We start from the raw sequence: 25,596 nt of genomic DNA on the forward strand, positions 1-25,596 counted from the left end.
CGCTCGGGCGCACAAAATGCATCCTGTTGCATTTTTTCGGCGTCTGACTTGCCTCAAAAAAACACATGCGCGCAATGCATTTTTTTTTACAGCAAGACACCCATTATAAGTCTATGGGTGCGCATATGTGCGCATTGGCATGCTCATGTATGCGTTTTTTTGCGCATGCGTTTTTTTGTTGACCATTAGTTAGACAATGGAATTTAGGGGTTTGGGTTAGAGTTAGGGTTAGTTAAGGGGGTTTAGGGTTAGGGTTAGGGTTTGGGTTAAGGTTAGTATGGTTTGGTTAAGGGTTAGGGTTTAGGGATAGTTAGGGTTTAGGGTTAGGGTTAGGGTTTGGGTAGGGTTTGGTTAAGGATTAGGGTTAGTATGGTTTGGTTAAGGGTTAGGGTTAGGGTCAGGGTATGGTTTGGTTAAGGGTTAGGGTTAGGGTCAGGGTTAGGGTTAGGGTTAGTAAAGTCATGGTTTGAGTTAGTGTGAGGGGCCAAATAATGTTGGAAAAAAACGCAAACGCAGTAAAAACGCACTAAAAACGCATAAAAACGCATAAAAACGCTGCGTTTTTTTCATGCATGCTCATAAAAATGCTTGAAAAAAACGCAGCATTTGTATGCGTTTGTATGTGTTTTTTCTATGCGTTTTTTTGCGGGAAAAACGCGCTGCAAAACAAAGCAAGTGTGAAAGTAGCCTTACTTCTTGGAGATGGCAAAAATTATCAATAATGACATTTCACTGTCAATTGACTTCCATTAATTTAAGCTGCCAAAAAGCATGTGCTCCATGCTGTACTATCTAAACTATACAGAGTGCTTTCAGGAAAGTTTTTTTAAGTAAAATATTTATTGGGAGAACACAGTTATAATACAATTCCTTTAAGTTCTCTTTTTATTATCATTTATAAATATTTCTTGAGTGTTTAAAGCAAATGATTATTGTTCATCCAATTAATACAGTATATCTATGCATATTCTATGGTATTTCTATGGCTGGCTCAATTCTCTTACTTGGACACTATTGGAATAACAATCTATACTACAGATGGTTTTCAGAAACTCCATTTGCATGTCTATTAGTGGGTCAAGCTAAAAAATATTTATTCCTATGTTTAAAATCTATGAAGCAATTAGCGTGCAAATGAGTGCCAAATGTGACCGACGTTATTATTTTAGACATTTTTTAATCCAGTCTCTTGTTGGCTTTTACATTATTTTGGTTAAAGGTTAATAGCTAACAGTCTCTTTTGACCCACAAACTCTAAATCAAACAATGACAAAACTAAATCTAATTATTAGATTTTATATGATAGTAATTTTTTCCTGTATCATTGCCAAGCACCCTTCCAATTTGGCAAAACATATATTAGGAAAATTGTCTGTATTTATAACAAGAATAATCTGTACCAGTTAGTGAAATCATCAGTTTGAATGTCTGTGCAATCATTTTGCGTATTTAACTTCATTTATGAGCCTTGTCATCAGAGATTTGACTTTATTTCCATCCTGTGTTTTTACAATGTTATCAGTGATGTAGTCTCTTCAGTAGAATGATAAATTACATCATTTTTTATGTATGGAAATTCTGTAATAAAAAAATCACTTGCTATGACAGTTACAATAAACATCATAGAATATTGTCTGCGTTTTAACTTCCCATTTTGTGGCTCTCCAGCTGTTACAAAACTACAATTGATATCAGGAGTTTCAAAGCAGCTGCAAAGCCACAGAATGAAGACTACTGGCCCAGGCCCATGGCAGCTGGGAAGGAAGTTACCTAGATATTCTGCAGATTATTTTCTTACTTCTGCTATTCTGCAATTTATGGAATGAAATTAGTAACAGTAAGCCCCATCACTTAGCAGAAGACCATTATTACATTATTGTGTAAGCCAGGCATTTCCAAACCAGAATTCCACAGAACCCTTCAGTAGGTTAAGATAGGTCCTTCTTGCAGCAAGAGAGCTATTGAAAGCTTGAAGGATTTTTGAATTCCCTACTGTTAAATGACAAATTTTAGTGGGGTACACACAGACATGCACGTACACAGGTCCCCAGATCTACGTCCTTCTAAAGAACCTAATAACTGTAAGATAAAATATTGTTACACTCCAGGAAAAGACATCCTGGCCTCTCTTGAACCCCTCGACTGAGTTCGCCATCACCACCTCCTCAGGCAAGGAATTCCAGATTCTCACTGCCCTAACAGTAAAGAATCCTCTTCTATGTTGGTAGAAAAACCTTCTCTCCTCCAGACACTGATAATGCCCCCTTGTGACCGTCACCTTCCTTGGTATAAACAGATCCTCGGACAGATATTTGTATTGTCCTCTTATATACTTATACATGGTTATTAGATCGCCCATCAGTCGTCTTTTTTCTAGACTAAATAATCCAAATTTTGCTATTCTCTCTGGGTATTGTAGTTCCCCCATCCCCTTTATTAATTTTGTTGCCCTCCTTTGTACTCGCTCTAGTTCCATTATATTCCTCCTGAGCACCGTTGCCCAAAACTGTACACAGTACTCCATGTTCAGGCCAACCAGGGATTTGTACAGAGGCAGTATAATGCTCTCATCATGTGTATCCAGACCTCTTAATGCTCCCCATGATCCTGTTTGCCTTGGCAGCCGCTGCCTGGCTCTGGCTGCTCCAAGTAAGTTTATCATTAACTAGAATCACCAAGTCCTTCTCCATGTCAGATTTCCCCAGTGGTTTCCCATTCAGTGTGTAATGGTGATATTGATTCCTTCTTCCCATGTGTATAACCTTACATTTATCATTGTTAAACTGCATCTGCCACCTTTCGGCCCAAGTTTCCAACTTATCCAGATCCATCAGTAGCAAAATACTATCTTCTCTTGTATTGACTGCTTTACAAAGTTTTGCATCATCTGCAAATATCAATATTCTACCAGATCGTTAATAAATATGTTGAAGAGAATAGGTCCCAACACCGACCCCTGTGGTACCCCACTGGTCACAGCGACCCAGTTAGAGAATATACCATTTATAACCACCCTCTGCTTTCTATCACTAAGCCAGTAACTTACCCATTTACACACATTTTCCCCCAGACTCCGCATTCTCAATTTGTGTACCAACCTCTTGGGTGGCACGGTATCAAACACTTTGGAAAAATCAAGATATACCACATCCAATGACTCACCTTGGTCCAATGTATAGCTTCTCTTCATAAAAACTGATTAGATTGGTTTGACAGGAGCGATTCCTCATAAACCCATGCTGATATGGCGTTAAACAGTTATTCTCATTGAGATAATCCAGAATAACATCCCTCAGAAACCCTTCAAATATTTTACCAACAATAGAGGTTAGACTTACTGGCCTATAATTTTCAGGTTCACTTTTAGAGCCCTTTTTGAATATTGGTACCACATTTGCTATGCGCCAGTCCTGTGGAACAGACCCCGTCACTATAGAGTCACTAAATATAAGAAATAATGGTTTGTGTATTACATTACTTAGTTCTCTTAGTACTCGTGGGTGTATGCCATCTGGACCCGGAGATTTATCTATTTTAATCTTATTTAGCCAGTTTCACACATCTTCTTGGGTGATTGGTGACCCTTAATATAGGGTTTTCTTTGTCTCTCAGCATTTCACCTAGCATTTCATTTTCCACCGTGAATACCGTGGAGAAGGTGTTTAATATATTAGCTTTTTCCTCGTCATCTACAACCATACTTTCCTCACAATTTTGTAAGGGGCTTAGGCCTCTTTCACACATCAGGTTTTCGCCGTCAGGCGCGATCCGGCGCTTTTGACAGAAACCGGATCCGGCGAAATGCAATGCCAGATCCGGTTTCCCCCCCATTGACTTGCACTTGGCCATGCGTTTCATCCGGTTTTCGCCGGATCCAGCAATGTGTCGCGATCCGGCGTCTGGAAAAAACGGCTACTGTAACGTTTTTTGTCTCCGGCGTAAAAGCCGGACACGCCGGATCCGGCGCGTCCAGCTTTTTCACACAATGAAAGCCTATGAGCGCCGCAATGCGCCGGATCCGGTGGCCGGATCCGTTTTTTTTGGTCTGAGCATGCTCAGTAGCTCTGCCCACAAGACATATATAAAAGCAAGACAGTGGGACCCACAGCCACACCCAACATGCCACCCAAGAAAGCAACCAAGCGCAGCAGGAGAAGGCAGGAGACCACTGCAGCACCATCAGCACCACCACCACCCCAAATGGAGCAGCAAATGGAACATGCTGAGGAGGGGAGGCCAGCAGCAGATGAGAGACGGTAATTATCAAATCACCCATTCCTCCAAACTAGGGCTATTGAATATCAAGATATTCATTGGCCCATTGTTTCTCTTTATTCAACAGCCGCCCAATAGATGCAGCAGCAGCAGCAATGGCAGCAGGTGGAACACCACCCACAGGCATGGAGTGTGGCCACCAGGAAGACAGCACATCATCTTCTGGGAGCCCTCCCTCGCATCGTCAGCGTTTGACGGTAAGTTATTATTTCCAAAATCCATCATCTCTGTAATATATGTCTATTCATTGCCTTTTATTTCAAAACAGGATTCACAAGATGAAGAGGAGCTCCCAGAAGAAGAAGGAAGGGGTGGACAGACACCTGGAGTGGGCTCACAATTGGTAAGTTTTTTGCATCAAACGCAGAAACACAACATCACACTACACACAACACATAGAAAACAATGTTCTGCAGACCACACACAGCAAACAAATGCCTACATCCAAAGACATAACATTTTTTGTTTTCTTCTCTAGTCTTCCCAATCTGGTGCTCGGCCAAGAGGTCCTCGCAGTGCCTCCCAGGGTCGTCGGCGACAGCAACGCGGCGGTCACCAGCGTGTAAGTATAAATATTTTTGCTTTGTTTTTTTGCACTTTTTATTTCATTTCTGTTGTGGAGGCTAATTATGTTATTTTTGTCTTTTTCTTTAACAGCCTTCACAGCGTGCTCCCGACTCTGACGGTGAGGATGGAGGACTCGATGTGGACCACCTCATCGATCTCGTCAGAGAAAGGGAGCCGCTCTGGAATATGGCTGACCGCCGCCACGCTGACCTTATCGTTACCCGACGACTCTGGGAGGAAATCTGTTCGCTCCTTGTGGGCCGCTGGGAGGACCTCGATGTTCGGGCCCAGATTAAAGAGCGTAAGTATATACAGTACCGGTTGCTTGATGTAAACCAGTGTTTCCCGAACTCCAGTCCTCGTGGTCCCCACGGATCATGTGTTCAGGATTTCTATTTACTATGGAAATCCTGAAAACATGACCCCTGGGGACCATGAGGACTGGAGTTTGGGAAACACTGATGTTGTATACTAACCACTTTGTCCTTTCTCGTTTCAGGGAACAGAATTGTGAATCGGTGGCGGTCTGTGAGGGATCATTTCAAGAAGGAGTTCAATAAAGAGATGTGGGCCCCGAGTGGATCTGGAGGACGCAGGAGCAAGTACAAGTACGCAGAAGCCCTGTCGTTCCTCCGGGAAACAATGGTCACTAGAAGGTAAATATTACACACCACATGTGAAAAAAAATGTTAGATGTAAATTTTTTTTTTCAGCCAGGGCCATACCATGTCAGTATTTTAATTGTTTTTTTTTCTCTTTATTCCACAGCACGGTGAGCAGCACTCGGGAGCCTGCACGATTGGACCCTTCTGAGGCGATCCCTGAGGAGACCGGCACCGAGGGACACTTCGACCGCCCCGGTACATCTGCACCTTCCCAGCCTTCCCACACATTCGACCCATCTGTCCCATCCACCAGCACAGGAGCATCGTGGCCGCCTACATTACATGAAGCTGCTGGTGAGGAGATCGCTTTCCCTTTACCCCACCCTTCTGCCCCTGCCACCTCTAGTACACCTGCGGGTACTGGGCGGCAGCGGCAGAGGGGTCAGGAAAAGACTTATGCGCCAGAGTTCTTGCATCTGAATGCATCTTTCCAGAGCTGTCTAAAAGTCTTGTCAGAGCAAATCTCCGCAGGCTATCAGCAGATCAACTCCAGCATTCTGGAGGTGAAGACACTTCTGCAAACCATGCATTCAGAAGCAAGATCTTCGCCAAACCACACCTTTTTCAGGTCTGTTGTGGAGCGCATGGAAACGCTCTCTCCTGCCCAGCAGATGCATGTAATGCATTCATGCCACGCTGCTCTCCAGCAAGTTACCTCCCAACCTCCTCCTCCCACCACAGTAGTTCCTCCACCTGCACCCCCTCCAGCCACTTTCCATCCTCCCCCTCCTATTACATCTACACCCCCTCCAGCCACTTTCCATCCTCCCCCTCCTATTACATCTACACCCCCTCCAGCCACTTTCCATCCTCCCCCTCCTATTACATACCATCCACCTCCCCAGCACCATCCACCTCCCCAGCACCAGCAACCTCCCCAGCACCAGCAACCTCCCCAGCACCAGCAACCTCCCCAGCACCAGCAACCTCCCCAGTACCAGCAACCTCCCCAGTACCAGCAACCTCCCCAGTACCAGCAACCTCCCCAGTACCTGCAAACTCCCCAGTACCAGCAACCTCCCCAGTACCAGACATCTCCCCACTTCCAGCAACCTGCCCCGTACCAGACATCTCCCCACTTCCAGCAACCTGCCCCGTACCAGACATCTCCCCACTTCCAGCAACCTGCCCCGTACCAGACATCTCCCCACTTCCAGCAACCTGCCCCGTACCAAACTCCTTCCCCATACAACTTGCCATCAACATCATCTGCTCCTACAGTCCCTGCCCAACCCTCCACTCCACCACCCACCACCTCTTCTGCTTCCCACATGTCCACCCATTCTGTAGTTTTTTCCACACCTTCACCTCTAACTGTTCCTTCCCCACCACGATCCCAGTCCTCTCTCCACACTCCCAGTGTCGAAGTGTCCCGCAACCCCTCCAGCAGTATTTCCACCACACACTACACAGATTTATAATGTGTGTATTTAAATAAAAATGACCAGTTTTATGGTTTCAAAGCTTTATTAAACAAGTTTATTAAAATTTTAAAAAAGTTTACTAAAAAAAACATTTTTCAATAAAAGTTAAATTATTTTACACTGGTTGTCTGTCATTTCTTTCTGCGGCGAAAAAGGTTAAATACAGGGTATTTAAAAGGTGAAATGGTATTCAAAACTAGGTATATAACTGTGGGTAAATTTTAGCTTTTTGCCACAGTTGTGTTCCTGGTTGTGTTTGAAGCAAAGTATTTCACCTAAAAAGTTGTGTTTATTGTTGGAGATTTCCTAACAATGTACACAACTTTTGTTAAAAGGTGAAATACTTTGCATAAAACACAACCAGGTACACACCAGTGGCCTAAAGCTAAAAATAGTAAGACCATGACAAGATAGCCAACTTTGGTTGGCAAAGGTATATACTGTTGGTCCAGAAGGTACACAAGTTTGGTTAGGGCACAAATCTTTCACACTCTGTCATCCTGCCAGTGTACTCTGCCTTGAGGTGACATAAAGTATATTGCAAAATTGTCCCTCATTACTGAAACCGTCACAGAACTTCTAGTGGTAATGTCATGGTAATCTTGCAAGGTGGTTTCTTCAGAGGTGTCCTCAATGGAAATGGGTTCCTTGCAGATAACAAAATTGTGGAGTACCACGCACGCTTTGATCACCTCGTCCACAGTTTCTGTCTTGAGGTTGATCGCAGTCAATAGGACCCGCCATTTGGCTGTCAGAATACCAAAGGTACATTCAACCATTCTTCTTGCTCTTGTGAGGCGGTAATTAAAAATGCGTTTTGGTCTTGTCAATCCTCTGCTAGAGTACGGTTTCAAAAGGTGTTCTGACAGCTGGAAGGCTTCATCCCCTACACAGACAAATGGCATAGGTGGACCAGATGTTTGCGGCAGCGGTCTAGGTGGTGGGAACTGGAAGGTGTTTCCATACAGTTTACGCCCCATGGCAGACAGTTTGAAAACTTGAGAGTCATTGGAGCGGCCATAGGCCCCAATATCAACCGCAATAAATTTGTATTCCGCGTCAGCGATGGCCATGAGGACAATTGAAAAATATTTCTTGTAATTGAAATATTCCGATCCCGATCCAGCTGGCTTTACAATGCGGATATGTTTCCCGTCCACAGCGCCCAAGCAGTTGGGAAACTGACATATCTGTTGAAACTTGTCAGCAATTTCAATCCACCTCTCTGTTGTGGGCTCTGGTAAAAACTCTTCAGCTAAGGAGTCCCACAGTGCACGGCATGTGTACTTCACAATTCCAGATATGGTGGAAATCCCGAGTCTGTACTGGAAATGCAGTGACGAAAGGGATTCTCCAGTTGCAAGAAATCTGTGGGGAATTAAAAAACAATAAATTAGTTTTAAATCACAGCATTACATACCAAAACTGACCTATAACACTTGGAGATACAAACTACCACCAACAAGATTGCAGTGAAATTGTGCTCTGATGCGAGCATATCCAATAAATGTGGCTTACCTTAAAGTCACCATCAGACGCTCTGTGGGTGAAACAGAGAAGCGGCAATAGGTGTCCGCTTTTCTTATGAGGTGTGCAATGCGCTCCACCAAGTAATCAAAATTCTCCATTTTCATCCTAACATATCCAAAAAATTTATCCGGGTTTCGTCGAAGGTCCATGCAGAGTGTAGAATAGACCCCACGCGTCATTCTCTTGGCTGTGATGGGGTGGATCCACAAACGTCGTCTACGATGCCTGATGCGCTGCTGTCTCGCTCTCTCCTTCTCCAGAACAATCACCCTCAAACGATTCGCCTCCGCTATAAAATCCGCCAAATTCTTCAAAATATTTCCAATGACAACATCCATCTTCGCCAGTAACTTGCTCTTCTCTCCAACCTGCACTTTCTCCTCTACAACCTGTCAAAGAAGGGCTGTAGGAACATGCTATATATAGTTTTCCAGTAGCCAATCCCGTTCGGAAGGCCACAAGGGTCAATTTTAAAAACCGGATCCGGCGTAATCCGTCGAAAAACGGATAGAAAAACGGATGAACCGGATGAGACGGATCCGGTTTTGTCTGTCAAGAAAAAGACGGATCCGGCAGAAAACCGGATCCGTCACATCCGGTTTTAAGAAACATTTGCCGGATCCGGCGTTCCGGCACGACGCCGGATCGTGCCTGACGCCGAAAACCTGATGTGTGAAAGTAGCCTTACACTTTCACTTATGATTCTTTTACTATTGATATAGTTGAAGAACAGTTTGGGAATAGTTTTACTCTCCTTAGCAATGTGCTTCTCTGTTTCCTTTTTGGCAGCTTTGTTTAGTTTTTTAGATAATGTATTTTTCTCTCTATAGTTTTTTTTAGAGCTTCAACGGTGCCATCCTGCTTTAGTAGTTTAAATGCTTTTTTTACTGTTAATTGCCCCTCTTTCTTCTTTGTTTAGCCACATTGGGTTTTAAAATGCAGCAAACAAATACAATAAAATGCAGCAAACAAATACAATAAAATGCAGCAAACAAGTGCAGCAAAACTGGCGGTTTGACTACTGTAGTTTTACTGCCAAAAGAGCAGGTTTTGGCTTCAGAAACAAAACGCTGCAAAAATGCTGCATGTGGACAGAGCCTTAAGGAGAATTATGATCAGCCAATTGGTTCGGCCTTCCACAACAGTCCCAGTTTCTTATGTGGCCCCTTTGAAAAATTAATTTCCCACCCCTGCACTCGATGACTCTTGGCTGGGCAACATTTGGCAGGGTCTGGCAACTGGAGAGAGGAGTGACCACTTCAGCTTTTTGCACTTCATTTTCTGTGCTATGTAGGTTTTACCTCAGAGTACAGTAGGAGAAATAACACAGGACATTACCTTTCTACCACTAAAGCAAAAGGGAAAAGTATTGGTGAGTTTACGGCACTAGTTTAAAATTAACGCTCTTAAAGTTCCTTAGTCCGATAATGATCGATGGCAAATTTGTCTACAAATAAGCAGCAAAACTTCAGATAAAACAGTACCCATGGCACACAAACTAGCTTAAAAATGTACTCATACTGTACTGCATTTGTTATCCAATACAAAAGAAATGCCAAGTAAAAAAAAAAAAAAATAATGTTGCCACCAGAATACATGCAACTTCTAAACAGTCTAAATTGCAAACTTTATACATCTGCATCTCTCCTTTTTAGTGATTGTTCATATCTGGAGGTTTTTGTTTTGCTGTTCTATATATATATTTAATATATATTTTTTGACATTTTTACAAAAACACAAAGAAAATGTGGCAAAAACTGTGACAAAACCATCACTGGTGCCATTATTGGTGAATAGTAGAGGTGAACGGATAAGGCAAGATTTAAATTTGCCTGCTTCTGTGGTGTTTAACAAGAAAATAATGAAATGCACGTGCGATCATTATATAATATTCCTTATGTAAAATAGGGAGCAGGTCAGTGAGGGATCAGTGACCGGTTAGAAGCCATACACATGAAAACCTACTCAGCGTACCACATGAAGACCCCCATACAGTTCGCCCAGGAGCACGAGCATATCATTAACTGAAAACTGCAAATAAAGATTAAACAACAACCACAAGACGGATTTCATCAACAAAGATATCATTTTAATCAGTATAATGGCGCCAACCTGACACTACACAGTCCTGTAGACAGATTCCCTTTATAGAGGACCTGTCACCGGGTTCAAAGTATCACGTTTTTGCTGTTATTTTATTCTTGCTATTCTGCTACTTGTTTTTTTCTTTATTTTAAATCCATCTTATGGTTCCTGAGATATGGACTTTTTCATCTAATATTAATTTTTCTGGTCTTTTCCAAGGGTTTGGGGTTCAAAGGGTAATAACGAAGAGCAGCCTAAAAATACTCCACAGAGGATCCTGTGAGCCATACCCCACCATAAAAATTAGCACCAAATAAATAGGCCCATATGTCTTGAACTCTAGGGCAAATAAAAAATAATGAATACTCAGGTGAGCATCAGGAATAAAATAAGACAAACTATCCACTTTTGACTAGGTGTTATGACCCCTTTAAGTAAACTATTTGTACTCAACTGTGAAGAGCATGGAAGCTGCTGAGATACATCTGGATCATTGTGATAATGTGCGTGTGTATTTCATAAGGCATGAGGCTGTTACTGCATATGTAGTGTTCAGTCTATATTAGTAAATTACTCACTCATTATGTATAATCTTCCTCGTCTCAGGAGTATCAGAAAAGCCAGATATTTTTAACATGCTTGATTAATCACAAGTGTGTCATTCAGATGGTAAGTAATTTCAACAGGCACTTCTGTGATTAACTGCAAATATGCAGAAACTCGGCTCCGAAGCTCAGGACATAGAGCTGTATTTTAATGGAAATCAGACTAATGACAGCAAAATGACTGATTGCCTGTTATGTCCTCCTTGTCATGTCCAGGAAAATATAGCCAGTTGGTTCTGGTGCCTGAATAAACTGAGCAGTTCCGAAGACATATACTGTATTTTACACTACAATACCAGTATGTTATGGTTTTATTCCACAGGGTGATCCGTCTAGACAAACATTAGTAAGAATCCCGATCATCAACTAGCGATCACAAGTAAAATGCCTCTTCATTGGTTATTCAGAAAATTGATCCAGCACTAAGGAAATTACCTGGTATAAACGGGGAATGCACTGCTGACATTATGGAAACTGAACGAAGTCCCGAAGATCCTTATAATGCTCATGCGTTAATATAGATTTTACATCGATTCTCCCCCGCAGCAATCCCAAAAAGTGAATTCCCTTTTCTAATTTGGGCAGCCTGTCAGAGAAAGCTAAGTTTAGAGCTTGGCTATTACTGGAAGTCAATGAATTAAGCAGAGACGTGTTTGCTCGACTACTACTCCATTTAGATGGGACTGTGCAGAGCCCCATACTCAAGATCTCTGGGTCCCTCAAGGATCAGTAAGATATCTCTTATCCTATGGATAGGGGATAATGTTCTGTTGTGCGAAACCCCTTTAATCGTATTAAGGCTTGTTAACCTCTGTAGAGTTTGCACATATTGACTCATACCTGTCATTTCCCGTGACTTTTTAGAATAAGCTGTCATGTGAGGAATAACACTAATTCTGATCATTTCCTAACTTGTTTCGGGCATTTTTCATCAGTTTTCCCCTTTGCAGTTTTTATCTCTGGTTTTCTCGGAAGGGAGGTAAGAAAATTTCTAAAACAATCCACAGGGAGGAGATTGGAACAAAACAAAATCCTCTAAATTGCATGCTCGCAAATGCCAGAAGCCTGACAAACAAGATGGAAGAACTAGAAGCAGAAATATCTACAGGTAACTATGACATAGTGGGAATAACCGAGACATGGTTAGATGAAAGCTATGACTGGGCATTTAACTTACAGGGTTTTTAACAATAAGCATCATACCAAAACTTGATCACCACATCAACAATAGTACAAAAAAACCGGGCAACTCCCAATGCTTATCAAACCTACAACGACCAATATGAGTTCAAATGCCCAAAAAAAGGATTTAGGATTATACCCAAACACTAATCACACAAAAGTGTGCAAAACGATAAATATTTTATTGACAGACAAATTACATATAAAATCAAGTAAGTAGATTCAAATGAGTAAATAATTATATGGTGGTAGACTTGAAGGCAGGACTACCAAGTACATAGCAAATAGCAATTAGCACTACGTAGCAGACATGAATTGTTGCATATATACATCAGAAAGAGACTGGGAGCTAAAAAAAAGGGGTAGATCATAAGATACAGAAATTATTGCCAGACCATGGTCAAACAACACACGGATAAAGTGCCTAGTAAAATACTACCAATATTATTGGAAAAGACGGTTGCCTGCAGCCAGAGGGTCAGCGGATTGTGTAAATCTTACTAACTAAATAGCTACCCACTGGTCCCAACCAATCAAACTAATATATAAAGTATTGCCAATAGTGCATATATAAGGATGGTCCTTATCCATGTGGGAACTCGATCAGTCCTGCCTGAGCCCCGACGTGTTTCACTCTGCAGGCTTCTTCGGGGGGTTACAGTCTGTTTACAAAGGATTGTAAAAATATCGGCGAGGAGAAGGGGTTTGTCTTTATGTAAAGCCTTGTCTAAAGTCCACTTTAAGGGAGGATATTAGCGAAGGGAATGAGGATGTCGAGTCTATATGGGTCGAAATACATGGAGGGAAAAATAGCAACAAAATTCTTATTGGCGTCTGTTACAATCCACCAAATATAACAGAAATCATGTAACGTCTACTAAGGCAGATAGATGAAGCTGCAACCCATAATAAGGTCCTTATTATGGGGGACTTTAACTACCCGGATATTAACTGGGAAACAGAGATCTGCGAAACTCAAAAAGGCAACAGGTTTCTGCTAATAACCAAGGAAAATTATCTTTCACAATTGGTTCAGAATCAAACCAGAGGAGCAGCACTTTTACACCTAATACTATCTAACAGACCTCACAGAATAACAAATCTGCAGGTCGTCGGGCATCTAGGAAATAGCGACCACAACATTGTACAGTTTCACTTGTCTTTCACTAGGGGGACTTGTCAAGGAGTCACAAAAACCCTGAACTTTAGGAAGGCAAAGTTTGATAGCTTAGAGATGCCCTTAATCTGGTTGACTGGGACAATGTCCTCAGAAATAAGAATACTGATAATAAATGGGAAATGTTTAAGAACATCCTAACTAGGTGTTAGGCGTCGGATTTTTGTCGCTTTACAGCGAGAATCCCGAGCCTTACTTCCAGCGGTCTCCCATTCCTCTCCAGGTCGCAGAGGAGGTTGCTCAGCAAACTCGTCGGTCCTGGCGCTCTGCCCAGACCATCTCCGTGGGTTTGCTTGCTGCTGCCACCTCTGGCACAGCTCTGGCAATACATGCTGCTCAACAGCGACATTCTCCAGGGACTAAGTCCCCATGTAGGGCCACTGAGCATGCCCGTGGAGTGATCTCCCATTGGAGATCGAAGGTCACGTGCTCAGGTCCTGCTCCTGTTTGGATTGGCCCATCCGAGAAGCCAGGAAGGTCCCGGACGCTCGCGGCTATAAAAGGTTCGCATGCAGGGTCGGACTGAGGTGCCTAGGGCCCACCAGTGGAATTGACTCCAGGGGCCCACCCTATGGCTACCATAAACGGTTTTATTATTTGTTCATTTTTTGGCCTGTCACTAAAACGTGTACCTTTTAGCAAACTATACAGTGTGCAAAAGAGAACTGAATAGTGCACTGCACTATATCAAAGTGTTTCTTGTTTAGCAACTGGTTTATTGTAGTTGATAATGAAATTTGTTATTTATTTCAGTAGTAGTTTTTGGACACGAGGACATTCCTTGACCTAGGTAGACCACCTAGCCCCTCAGCCAATTTGCAGGGAACCTGTCAGGTCCCCGTGCCCTCAGAACCACCACAGTTGTGTCTGCATGTATAAACACCGTGCCTAACAATCCCTGTATTACATTACATACATAAACTGATTTGTAGGAAAAAGATTTATAAAGTCCATTTATCATACATACATGAGGGCTTTGACTAGTCTGTCTGCACTCCCGATCATGCAGTGCACCCTCTCTGAAGAACCATACATCCAATGTCGGAGGATCAATGCAGTGAGGGGAAGAAGCCACGCATGCGCGAGATAAGTATAGCGCTAGCGATGATGCCGGCGCTTGTAAGTCATGTCATCTAAGTGTGCTGATTAGTCTGGGGACACTAAGGGTATGTCTCCACGTTCCGTTTTGGCAGCGCTTTGGATACAGCTCCGCCCAAAGCGCTGCCAGCTTTTGTACGCAAGGTGATTCCGCATGTGTTCATTGAACTATGCTGAATCACCGCATCCTATACATTAGACTTGCTATAAACACGCGCCAGAGGAGGCCAGAGTCAACGGCACAGGATGTCCAGCAGGCCCATGTACAGGGCCGGACTGGGACAAAAAAAAATGTCCTGCCACACAAACCCCACCAGCCCACATACTACCACACTCCCCACCCCGATCAGTGGATTTCGCTACACATTATCATGCCTTTCACCAGTCTCCTGAAGTAGTTATTTGAAGAGTCCCATGTGAATGGTGCCGCACTACGTGTGATTGACCACAGCTCCATTACATGGTGCTCTACAGAGAGCTGGTTCTCAGGATCGTGGTGGTCCCAGCGGTCAGATCCTCAGCGATTGGAGAGGTGTCCCCTTTCCAGAGAAGAGGGGATTATTTTTATTTGCCCTTCAGAACTTAGAAAAAAAATTATAAACAAATTATTTACCCATGACTCATGTTGCATCCAAAGATCACATTCCTAACTGACCTCAATGCACCAGAACGTAAGTAAATGTGATCACTGGTTGCTGGTGCAAAAAATAAATACCATTTGTGTTTTTTCCACTTGTGTGCCATGGTCCAGAAAACTTGCTGGATGCAAAGCAGCTACATTCACTTACTTTGTAGTGCATTGTAGCCGCAGCATAATGTGATTATTGGCCTCACTCTTAATTATGGACAAAGTTAATGAGTAGCCCCAGCAAAATCTGACCTCTGTGGAGTATAAGTGCTGCAATACAATTCAGATACAGCATATTACTAAGGCCTCGCTCACATGGCCGGAGTAATCAGACAAAGAAATAGACATGATGCGGCCTGGAGAGTCGCGCCGCATGTCCGTCTCCGCAGAGAAGCCGCTGGCATTTGTGGACGCACAGTGGGCATAACATAGTAACATAGTTATTAAGGTTGAAGGGAGACTTTAAGTCCATCTAGTTCAACCCATATCCTATCCTAACTTGCCCTAACATGTTGATCCAGAGGAAGGCAAAAAAACCCATGTGGCAAACAGTAAGCTTCACATTGGGGAAAAAAATTCCTTCCCGACTCCACATACAGCAATCAGACTAGCCCTGGATCAACGCAATATTAAGGAAACTAGTGTATATACCCTGTAATATTATACTTTTCAAGAAAGGCATCCAGTCCCTTCTTAAATTTTAGTAGGGAATCACTCATTACAACATCATATGGCAGAGAGTTCCATAGTCTCACTGCTCTTACAGTAAAGAATCCGCGTCTGTGAGTATACTTAAACCTTCTTTCCTCCAGACGTAGATGCCCCCTTGTCCCCATCACAGGTCTAAGAGTAAAAAGATCATTAGAAAGGTCTTTGTACTGTCCCCGCATATATTTATACATTGTAATAAGATTACCCCTAAGCCTTTGATTCTCCAAACTAAATAACCCCAAGTGTAATAACCTATCTTGGTATTTCCGATCCCTTAGTTCCCTAATAACCTTGGTCGCTCTTCTCTGCACCCGCTCCAGTTCAGCTATGTCTTTCTTATACACCGGAGACCAGAACTGTACGCTGTAATCTAAGTGTGGTCGCACTAGTGACTTATATAGAGGAAAAATTATGTTCTTCTCATGAGCATCTATGCCTCTTTTAATGCATCCCATTATTTTATTTGCCTTTGCAGCAGCTGCCTGACACTGGCCACTAAATGTGAGTTTGTTGTCCACCCATACACCCAGGTCTTTTTCAGTGACTGTTTTGCCCTGTGTTTTACAATTAAGCACATAATTATACATCTTGTTCATTCTACCCAAGTGCATGACCTTACATTTATCCCCATTAAAGCTCATTTGCCATTTATCAACCCAAGCTTCTAGTTTACATAAATCCTCCTGTAATATAAAATTGTCCTCCTCTGTATTGATTACCCTGCAGAGTTTAGTGTCATCTGCAAATATTGAAATTCTACTCTCTATGCCCCCTACAAGGTCATTAATAAATATGTTAAAAAGAAGCGGGCCCAATACTGACCCCTGTGGTACCCCACTGCTAACCGTGACCCAGTCCGAGTGTGCTCCATTAATAACCACCCTTTGTTTCCTATCCCTGAGCCAGCTCTTAACCCACCTACACATATTTTCCCCTATCCCCATTGCTCTCATTTTATGTATCAACCTTTTGTGTTTCACCGTATCAAAAGCTTTTGAAAAGTCCATGTACACCACGTCCACTGCATTCCCTTGGTCCAGTCCGGAACTTACCTCTTCATACCTCTTTTTGGAAGTGCATTGAGCAGCAAGGTGGTGTGCTGGTAAAAGGGGAAAAAAAAAACTCTTTTAAATATTCTGCCTGAGCGAGTGTGAACGAGCTGAGTGTGACCTGAGTGTAAGTGCGAACTGTGGTAAGTGTGTGACTTGAGATTCAGTGACTTTGGATTCAGGGAGTTTCCAAGGGAGGTCTTACTGAATTGCTGTTTTATTAATACTTTTTTTTTATTTGATTTATTTTTGCTTATCTTATTGTCTGGTGCAATCCCCATTAGGATGTGCTCCACTATTGCCAATGCCATCCAGTGCACGTCTTGCCGCATGTATGAAATCCTTGAACAGCCGGTCGAGGGTGCATACTGCTGTGCAAGATGTGAGCACGTTGTGCATTTGGAAGCCCAGATACTGGATCTAAATGTGCAGCTGGCAACACTGAGATCCATAGACAAAGGAGTCTTCTGCTCACTGAGCAGACACTCAATGGGATAGATGAGGGGGGGATGCTAGGTTGGAGCTGCAGGACAATGAAGCAGCTAGCTGGGTGACAGTTAGAAGGCGGGGTAGAGGGAAGAGCACCAGGGAGGCTAGTCCTGATCTGGCACAACCCAATAAGTTTGCTAAGTTGGCAGATGAGGGAAGTGTTAGTGCAGGAGTAGCACTGCTGCAGCAAGGCATGTCCTCTGAAAGCCGGAGGAGTGTCTGCTCCAGTAAGGGGGGAAATAGGAGAGCAGGGCAGGCCAGACAGGTTTTGGTAGTGGGAGACTCAATTATTAGGGGAACAGATAGGACAATCTGTCACAAAGACAGGGATCGTCGAACGGTGTGCTGCCTACCTGGCGCTCGAGTCCGACACATCGCTGATCGGGTTGACAGATTACTGGGAGGGGCTGGTGTGGATCCAGCGGTCATGGTGCACATTGGCACAAATGACAAAGTTAGAGGTAGGTGGAAGGTCCTTAAAGATGATTTCAGGGAATTAGGCTGTAAGCTTAAAGCAAGGACCTCCAAGGTGGTATTCTCGGAAATACTTCCTGTATCACGTGCCACACCAGAGAGGCAACGGGCGATTAGGGAGGTTAATAAGTGGCTCAGGAATTGGTGTAGGAAGGAGGGGTTTGGGTTCCTGCAGAACTGGGCCGACTTCTCAGTTGGCTACAGGTTCTACGCTAGGGACGGGCTGCACCTCAATGGGGAGGGTGCAGCTGTGCTGGGGGAGAAAATGGCGAGAAGGTTGGAGGAGTGTTTAAACTAGGGACGGGGGGGGAAGTATTCCTTTTATAGGAGGGGAAGACAGTGCAGATAGAGACCTGGGCACAAATAATGACATTGGGGGTGGGGGTGGCATGGGGGGTGTGGTTAGAACAGTTAATAATTTAAGAAAGAATAGAGGTACAGAGAGATACATAAAGTGCATGTATACTAATGCCAGAAGCCTCGCCAACAAAATGGAGGAATTGGAGTTAATGTTGTTGGAACATAATTATGACATGGGGATATCTGAGACATGGCTGGACGAGAGCCACGACTGGGCGGTTAATTTACAGGGCTATAGTCTGTTCAGAAATGACCGAACAAATAAGCGAGGGGGAGGTGTGTGTTTATATGTAAAATCATCCTTAAAACCCATGCTTCGTGATAATATATATGAATCTAATGAAAATGTAGAGTCCCTGTGGGTAGAGATAAGGGGAGGGGGGAAAAATAATAAATTACTGATAGGGGTTTGTTATAAGTCTCCAAAAATAATGGAAGCAACAGAGAATATCCTCATAAAGCAAATAGATGAAGCTGCGACTCAAGGAGAAGTCATTATTGTGGGGGAATTCAACTACCCTGAAATACATTGGGAACCGAAACCTGCAGTTCCAGCAAAGGTAATAGGTTTTTGACAACTATGAAAGACAATTACCTTTCACAACTGGTTCAGGACCCAACAAGAGGGGAGGCACTGCAAGACCTAATATTAACCAACAGGCCAGACCGCATATCATATGTAAGGGTTGAGGGTCACTTGGGTTATAGTGATCAAAAAATAATAAATTTTCATGTATCCTTTAATAAGATGTGTAGTAGAGGGGTTACAAGGACACTAAACTTCAGGAAGGCAAATTTCCAATGGATGAGAGATGATCTTGGTGCAATTAACTGGGACGATATCCTGAGACATAAAAATACACAAAAAAAATGGGAGACGTTTATTAGCATCCTGAATAGGACCTGTGCACAATATATACCATATGGGAATAAACATGCTAGAAATAGGAGGAAACCACTATGGCTAAATAGAGCTGTAAGGGGCGCAATAAGAGATAAAAATAAAGCATTTAGAGAATTAAAGCAAGTAGGTAGTGATGAGGCATTAAATAAATACAGAAGATTAAATAAATTCTGTAAAAAGCAAATCAAGACAGCAAAGATTGAGACAGAGAGGCTCATTGCCAGAGAAAGTAAAAATAATCCCAAAATATTCTTTAACTACATAAATAATAAGAAGCTAAAAAATGATAGTGTTGGTCCCCTTAAAAATAGTCTGGGTGAAATGGTGGATGAGGATGAGGAAAAAGCCAATATGCTAAATGACTTTTTTTCAACAGTATTTACACAAGAAAATCCCATGATGGATAACGTGATCAGGGATAAAAATTCTCCGTTAAATGTCACCTGCTTAACCCAGCAGGAAGTACGGCGGCGTCTAAAAATCACTAAAATTGACAAATCCCTGGGCCCGGATGGGATATACCCCCGAGTACTGCAGGAATTAAGCACAGTCATAGATAGACCATTATTTTTAATCTTTAAAGATTCCATAATAACAGGGTCTGTACCACAGGACTGGCGTATAGCAAATGTGGTGCCAATATTCAAAAAGGGGACAAAAACTGAACTTGGGAATTATAGGCCAGTAAGTTTAACCTCAACTGTGGGTAAAATCCTGGAGGGTTTTCTAAGAGATACTATACTGGAGTATCTGGAGAAGAATAACCTTATGACCCAATATCAACATGGGTTTACAAGGGACCGTTCCTGTCAGACTAATCTGATAAGCTTTTATGAAGAGGTAAGTTCCGGATTGGACCAAGGGAATGCAGTGGACCTGGTGTACATGGACTTTTCAAAAGCTTTTGATACGGTGCCACACAAAAGGTTGATACATAAAATGAGGACACCATGCAGAGGTGGTACACTGCTGCTAAGTAATGGCGGAAGAATTAAGCAGTGTGAAACCAGTCACATGTGGGTTACGTCACCCAATGTGAACAGGGGCGAACTCTGTTAATGCACAGAGCCGCACAACTCCTGAACGTAGATGCTGGAGCCTGTTAAGCTAGAATCATAGAATCATAGAATCGTAGAGTTGGAAGGGACCTCCTGGGCCATCTGGTCCCACCCCCTGCTCAAAGCAGGATTCGCTAAATCATCCCAGTCAGATGTCTGTCCAGCCTCTGTTTATAGAATCATAGAATCGTGTAGGTGTTTGAGGGACTGCGTACAGGTCGCTACCTCTGAGGTTCCCACAGATCTCTCCTCGCTTCCCAAACCATACCAGCAGTATGCAGACGTTTTCTCCAAGAAGGCGGCGGAGACCCTTCTGCCGCACCGCCCTTACGACTGTCCTATTGACCTCTTGCCCGGTGCTGAGCCTCCCCGGGGTCGAGTCTACCCCCTATCTCTCCCAGAGACAGAAGCCATGTCTCAGTAGATCAGGGAGAATCTGGCAAGAGGATTCATTAGGAAGTCGGTGTCTCCGGCGGGAGCGGGATTCTTCTTTGTCCAAAAGAAGAATGGAGAATTACGTCCATGCATCGATTACCAGGCACTCACGTTGCACAAGCACCATGCACGCTCATCCCACCAGCACCAGGCATGCACGTTGCCCAAGCACCATGCATGCTCGTCCAACCAGCAGCAGGCACGCACGTCACACAAGCACCATGCACGCTCATACCACCAGCACCAGGCACGCACGTTGCACAAGCACCATGCATGCTCGTCCCACCAGCACCAGGCACGCATGTCGCACAAGCACCATGCACGCTCATACCAGGAGCACCAGGCACGCACTTCGCACAAGCACCATGCACACTCATACCACCAGCACTAGGCACACATGTCGCACAAGCACCATGCACGCTCATAGCACCAGGCACACACATCCAGCAGCTCACATGAAACAAGTGCAGTGTACACAAATATATCGTGCAGAATATACACAGCACACATTCTACACATGACATTAAAGCCACATTATAACTTACCTTATGGATCCTGTCTCCATTCCACCAAGCTGCATCCTGCACTTAGAGTTAATAGTGAGCCCTAAATGGGAAGCTCCGCCCCCAATGCCGCTAAGCCCTGCCCCAGGTCTTCAAATTTAAAGAAGTTATAACTCTGCTTCTTAAACTTTATGCCACATATGGTCATTATGCAGCCGCTCTGCGCCTGAAGCCTCCTCACTGCTCACAGAAAAAGAGCAGTCTGCAGAGCCTCCTGTATCAATCAGGCTGCACACTGCATTAGAAGAGGATCCAAAGAGTGAAGCAGCCTAGCTCCACCTTCACAGGGTGTCCTGGTGTGCCGGAGAAGGAAGCCGTGCTGAATGAGGGAGCTGTCAGGGAATGATGATGTCTCTCTCAGAAGGGGCAGGGCCTACCGGGGGATTCACCGGTACCCCGCCAGGCCAGACCGACCCTGTTCGCATGGCCGCTCGGCCATGCGTTAGGATAGACTGTATTTACAGATCATGTGGAGTGAGTGATGCATGCACGTATGAATGTCTCTGGTGAATGACTCATTAAGAAACCCCTACCCTTGGTACGCATGTGTTGTGCAGCCTAGCCTGCTAGCGCCCAGGCTTAAGCATAGGTAGGTCAGAGGTTGAGTCAGGCATCAGTCCTCACCAGGGACTTGGCACGCCTCAGTGCACTGCTCCATAGCCAGCGTCTATAGAGGCACTCGCTGCAGCGTCGCCGAGTGCTCAGTGGGCCTAGAAGGACTCTAACCCTCTGTCCTTGGGGTAGAGTTCTGTGGCCGTATACTGTGCTGTTGTGAGTTCATTTTCCCCTTCGTCACTGAGGTCTGGTGAACTCCCTATTCTGGTAAAGGAAGGTAATGAGCGTGATTATCAGGCACCTGAGCCTAATGAGGATGACTGGCTGAGTGGAGTCAGGGACTGGATATAAGGCTGCCGACGCCCTTCTGCCCTGCGGGTGATTTCTCTGTGGACTTCTCGGACACCAGTCTGATTCCTGCTCCTCTAAAGCTAAGTTTTCTGCTTTGCCTGTTAGCATTTGTGTTTTGTTTTTGTTTTCCTTGCTTTTCTGGATTCTGCCATTCCCTGCTGGGGTGAGCTGAGTCTCCTTTTGCCTGTTGCTCTGTCTTCAGAATATTCCTGAGTACTGACATAGCTTTTTCGAAGCCTAGCGTCTTCAGGGCCTTTTTTACTGTCAGTCTGTTGGCTCTTATTTTCATAGGGTTTTTCACGGATTGCAGACAGCAGTCTTCCAGTCCTTTCCTATCTAGTTAGCTTGGGCCCCGTCTTTGCTTAGTCTATCTTTCTGTCTGTGTTAGTGTTTTCATCTTGCTTCACCGTCATTATATGTTGGGGGCTGCCTATTGCTTTGGGGTCTGTTTAGATTTCCCCTTTCTTTCTTTAGGCCTATTTAATTCTCCGGCTGTGATCGAGGGGTCTAGGGCATCGTAGGAACCCCCCACGGCTACTGTTAGTTGTTGTGGATAGGATCAGGGGTCTGCAATCCGATAGTTGCCAACCTCTCTGGTTTTCTGGACTTAGCTAGCATTTCTGTTTTTGCCTCCTACGGTGACTCAATCATAACAGAATCACCCACCGTACCGCGGATCCTAGGGTACTCAATAGCAGGAAGGAATTGTGTTTAAAAAAAAAAAAAAAAAAGTGTGTGTATATTCTTTCCTCTATATCTCTGAGGCCGTAAGGGGAATTTTTTTTTTTTTCTCTCAATGGAGATAAAGCAATTGTCTGATCGTGTGGAGCAGCTCGCTGCGGAAGTGCGGGGAATTTCCGCCTACCTTGCTCGTTCGCATGCTGTTGAACCAAAGATCCCTACACCTGATGTATTTTTTGGGGATCGATCTAACTTTTTGAGTTTCAAAAATAATTGTAAATTATTTTTTGCCTTGAAGCCTAACTCGTCAGGGAGCTCCGCGCAGCAGGTTAAAATTGTCATCTCTTTGCTGCGTGGCGATCCCCAGGATTGGGCGTTTTCTTTGAAACCAGATGATCCTATTCTGACTAATGTGAACGCATTCTTTCAAGCCTTGGGGTTGTTGTATGATGAACCTAATGCTATTGATCAGGCTGAAAAGACCCTGTTGGCAGTGAACCAGGGTCGAGATTCTGCAGAGTTGTACTGTCAAAAGTTCCGAAAGTGGGCGGTCCTTACTGCCTGGAATGATAATGCCTTGGCTGCTCTCTTTCGGAAGGGTTTGTCAGAAGCCGTAAAAGATACTATGGTGGGATTTCCTGTTCCCCCTGGTCTGGACGATTCTATGTCATTAGCCATTCAGGTTGATCGGCATTTACGTGAACGCAGGATTGCACGAGAGGTGTTGCCACCGGTTGAACAGACGTCTGAACCTATGCAATGTGATAGAGTTTTGTCTAAGGCGCAACGTCAGGAGTTCAGAAGGCGTAATAAGCTGTGTTTTTTCTGTGGAGATGCCTCGCATATTATTTCTGTTTGTCCTAAACGAGAGAAACGCTTTGCACACACGTTTTCTGTTGGTGGTGATCAACCTAATTTTCTTCTGGCAATTACTCTGATCTGCTCCCTGTCCACATTTTCCGCCAAGGCTTTTGTGGATTCGGGAGCAGCTCTAAACCTAATGGACTTGGATTTTGCTAAACGTTGTGGATTTCCGATGACACCTCTGCAGACGCCTATCCCTTTGAGGGGGATTGATGCTACTCCTTTGGCTAAAAATAAACCTCAGTTTTGGACCCAAGTGGTCATGCGTGTCGCCCCAGACCATCAAGAAAATTGCAGATTTTTGGTGTTGCATGGTCTGCATGATGCTGTTGTTCTGGGGTTTCCCTGGTTGCAAATTCATAATCCAGTTTTGGATTGGAAATCTGTGTCTGTGGTGAGTTGGGGTTGTCGGTGTGCCTTTAGTGAGGCTCCGGTTTTTTCCACCTCTCCTCAGTCGCATGATGTTCCTGACTATTTGGCGGACTTTTATGATGTATTTAGTGAGAATGAGTCTGTGTCCTTGCCTCCTCATAGGAGTTATGACTGTGCAATTGAACTAAGCCCGGGGTGTAAATTTCCCAAGGGTCGGCTCTTCAATTTATCTGTACCCGAGCACAAGGCTATGCGGTCCTATATTAAGGAGGCGTTGGAGAAGGGTCATATTAGACCATCCTCTTCACCCTTAGGTGCCGTTTTTTTTTTTGTGGCCAAAAAGGATGGTTCTTTAAGGCCTTGTATTGATTATCATGCCCTCAATAAAATTACTATTAAATATCAGTATCCGTTACCCCTGATTTCGGATCTATTCTCTAGAGTTAGAGGTGCTTGCTGGTTTACCAAGCTTGACCTCAGGGGGGCGTATAATCTTATCCGCATTAAGCAGGGGGATGAATGGAAGACGGCGTTTAATACTCCGGAGGGACATTTTGAGTACCTGGTGATGCCTTTTGGGCTCACTAATGCCCCTTCTGTCTTCCAGTGCTTCATGAACGATATTTTCCGAGACTTTGTCGATAAATTTTTGATTATCTATCTGGATGATATTTTGATCTTCTCCAAGGATTGGGATTCTCATGTGGAACATATTCGGACTGTGTTCCGGATCTTGAGGGAGAATTCCCTGTATGTCAAAGGCTCGAAATGCCTTTTTGGAGTACAGAGGATTTCATTTTTGGGATTTATTTTGTCTCCGTCAACTATTGAAATGGACCCGGCCAAGGTACAGGCCATTTATGATTGGGTTCAGCCCACTTCTTTGAAGGCCCTCCAGAAGTTTTGGGGTTTTGCTAACATTATCCTAGCGCCAGGGTCTGGCTAATAATGGCAGACGAACAACGACTGCATAGATACATCCAGCAGCTGGAGGGTAGGTTGGCAGCACTAGAGCGTTCCACCTCAGTTGCGGATGTTACTTCGGTCGCTGTTCAAGCAGCTATAGAGGCTGTCACCCGTGTCTCCATGGCTAGCCCTGCCCCGACCTTGTCTTGCCTCCCGCTGCCCGAAAAGTTCTCGGGTGATAGTGCTTCATACAGGGGTTTTGTCAGTTAGTGCTCCATTCACCTGGAGTTGCTGGCCACACTGTCAGGATCCTGTCAGCACCGGCGTGCAGCCTCCGCTGAGCAGGGACTCACCCGCACTGTAGGGGGGCCCGGGGTCAGGTACAGCCGGAAAGTACAGATACACAGGACCTGTGGACGCTGAAGTTTAGCAAGCAATCACAGGACCTATGGTCATGTGACTGCAAGGGGGCGGGGCATAGCATCCTGCTTTCAGAGATGGCAGGATACTATACAGAAATACTTAGAGTCAGGCAAAATGGAGGTCATACACAGAGATATCAGTAAAGTATGAGGGATGAGACAGAAC

Source organism: Dendrobates tinctorius, unplaced genomic scaffold, assembly GCF_039654945.1.
Source record: "Dendrobates tinctorius isolate UK_male_01 unplaced genomic scaffold, ASM3965494v1 ptg000075l, whole genome shotgun sequence".
NCBI lineage: Eukaryota > Metazoa > Chordata > Amphibia > Anura > Dendrobatidae > Dendrobates > Dendrobates tinctorius.